This window comes from Macrotis lagotis, chromosome X (genome assembly GCF_037893015.1).
Source record: "Macrotis lagotis isolate mMagLag1 chromosome X, bilby.v1.9.chrom.fasta, whole genome shotgun sequence".
NCBI classification, from domain to species: Eukaryota; Metazoa; Chordata; class Mammalia; order Peramelemorphia; family Peramelidae; genus Macrotis; species Macrotis lagotis.
In genome coordinates this window covers 565,372,614-565,375,529 of record NC_133666.1, presented here as the reverse complement: position 1 = coordinate 565,375,529, position 2,916 = coordinate 565,372,614, and positions in this window count along the sequence as shown.

Below are 2,916 nucleotides of genomic sequence, written 5' to 3'. Positions count from 1 at the left end.
AGTTCTCAAGTGGCAGACCACAGCATGAACATCTGGAAGAGTCAAATATTTACAAATTGTTCAAATGTTAAATAAGCGCTTATGATGTGACCGTCTTAAAAAACAAATTAGCTGGATAAAAACAGGCCAGTGTCCTTGTTGGAGATACTGGGTATAATTAAATTGAATTACATTATTCAAAATATAATTAACTGAACTGCCATACCCTGAAAATATTCTTGCTAAATTGCAAATAAGAAATGGTGAAGGATTTAAGATGAATTGGATGATGGTACAAGGTTTAAAAAAACTCCAGGTTATATGTGAAACTAAAGGCACTGAATGAGGAAGAATTCATGAATGCTGAATATGAAAATGTGATAATATAAATAACAACAATAATTAACTGAATTTTGGAAATGCCAGGCAATAAAGCCTAAAATCATACAAAAAAATTCAAATATGATTCTCAAACTTCTAGATTCATTTCATTCTAGTTCCTCTAAAAATTTCCAATAAGTAGAAGTAGGAACTGTTAACATTTTGAAAATAAATTATTTTTTAAAAAACTATTCCTATTCCATACTACTTAGACTTTCCAGCTAAGCCCTCTTAGAAGACACACACATAAGTAGTAAAACAAATGAAAACTGCATTCTTTTCACTATAATTGGGCAAATACCTTTTTTTTGCAAGGTTGGTCTAATGAAATAAAACTCAACTGAAACTGAAGATATATATATATATATTTCTTATTAAGACCCTAAACTGAAGAGACTGTAAGATTTGAGCCTGAACAACACATTCAAAGAGTTTCGAATGAAAGGAAACAGAGATATGGGATTAGAGTTAATGATAGTTTAGGATCCTCTAGGGTTGGATTTTTTAGGAGCAAGCACATTCCAATGTTCTTAAAATCAGTACAAATCTCCCAATGAGAAACAAAAAAATTTACATTATCAAAAAATAAACCCCAAAACAGAGGAGTATGAGCCTCAGAATAAAATCAAAATGTCTGTGGGACAAGTGTTAAGTGGAAATTATATTTAGAGGGCAGATGATATTCTTAGAGACAAACAACATGTGAAAAGAACAAATCAGGAACCATCTACTCTTCCAGGGACTATTATTGTTTTATTCAACATTTTCACCCATAGAAGTGCTTTACTGACAGGTTTTCTCATCTCATCTTATCAAGCTGAGTTTGTTCTGAGATATCCTGAGTAAAACACAACAGGATGTAAAACCATTAGTAAACTTGTGGGGGTGGCTATTCAAGAGAAGCATAATGAATTCTATTACTAGCAATGACTCTGGAGTCTCATCTAATTGGTGGTGTTTATCTATTAATAATGGGGAAGAAAGAGAGAAGTTGTGATGTGAACATGCAACTAGATTTCTCTAAGGTATCACTGGCTTCCTTCCTTAATATGGGCAGCCCCACCTAGATAATAGTTACGGACCTATCACCCTCCCCCCAAGTTAAGAAAGAATGCAACATAGAATTGGGCTATAAAGACATGATATTATGATCTGTCTTTGGAAAATTCTAGGGCAAAACTTTTAAATTAAAAAAGGGACTAATAGAAGAATATCCAATAAGATATTGCAGCTAATCTGTATATTGTGAGGAAATCCATTATTTTGAAATATCTTTTTTTAATAACATAAAAGGGGTTTGTCTATTTTTTTACTTCCCCAAATTTCATCCCTTGAAAGACATTAGAGAGAGCTTCAGAGCCTCATTTTCAAGTTATAAAATTAGTCAAGGGTCATTTTTTATTATTATAGAGCTGTCCTACCTCAACCCCATCCCCCTCTGAACTTGAACCACTCATACCATTTATCTGCTTCCTACTGTTCTAAGGTAGACATACATTAATTGGGCTCCTCTTTTGGGGTTCCCATTCTCCTTGGAATTCAAAGATAAGACATATTTCTTTCATGTATTTACAAAAGGAATAACTCAGAAGGAAATGGAAACTCACACTACAGGCCAATTAAGAAAGGCATCTCAGACAGCAGAGCAGGGGTTCTTAACCTTTTTTTTTGTATCAAGGACCCTTTGTTAGAATAATGTTATGTTGCCTTCATTAACAATTGAAAGAGATGCTAAATGTCAGTTAGAGGCTAGTGAAAATAGAGACATATTTTTTTCCTTCCCAAGTCATAGGTCCTCCTCTGAGAAATCTATTAACAAACTCCTTAGGAATTTGTTGATGCCAGGTTGACGATCCCTGCATTATGGGAAGGGGATTCCTTGGTTCATGTGGTGATATATGAGCACCTTGATAATGAATTAATGAGTGTTCCTGCTCTGCATAGATCTCTAGTTTTTATTGACATGTTAACTATCCCACAATGAGTGACTTAGTTGATGGGAGCATGGTCCAGCATATTTACTTGCCATTAATTATTCTCCCTCTGCTATAACCCGATGGCACTTTCCTTTTCCTTCTTTCAATACTGACAGCTGGTTTTGCAGACTGTTATTGGCACAAATTTGTCTAGGGCATGTGACTTTCTTTACTTGTCACAAAGATGCCCATTCCTGGGCATTCTTCCCTAGTGAGTTGAGATCATTTGTGGAGAACCACCTCCTTGGTGTCCCTGTCTGGCTCTCAGCAAGGCATGTCACTTCCACAAATGTCTCCTCTGAGATTTGCTTTGTGAACTGACCTTCAAAGAACACAAGGTATAAACATAGACAATTAAGACACCTAAAGATATACAATTAGTGCACGTGACTTTCTGATAGACTTTTTCAGAGATTCAGGATCCAGAGCCCAATGCATCATTGAGAGACAAGGAAAGAAAAATATATCTGAGAAGTGCTGAGTTCTTGTAAGGGATCCATTGTTCCCACCACCCCATACAATCCACTATGAACCTTGAAAAGATGTGCTGAAAAGCTGTTGCAAAACTGATCAGTAGCAA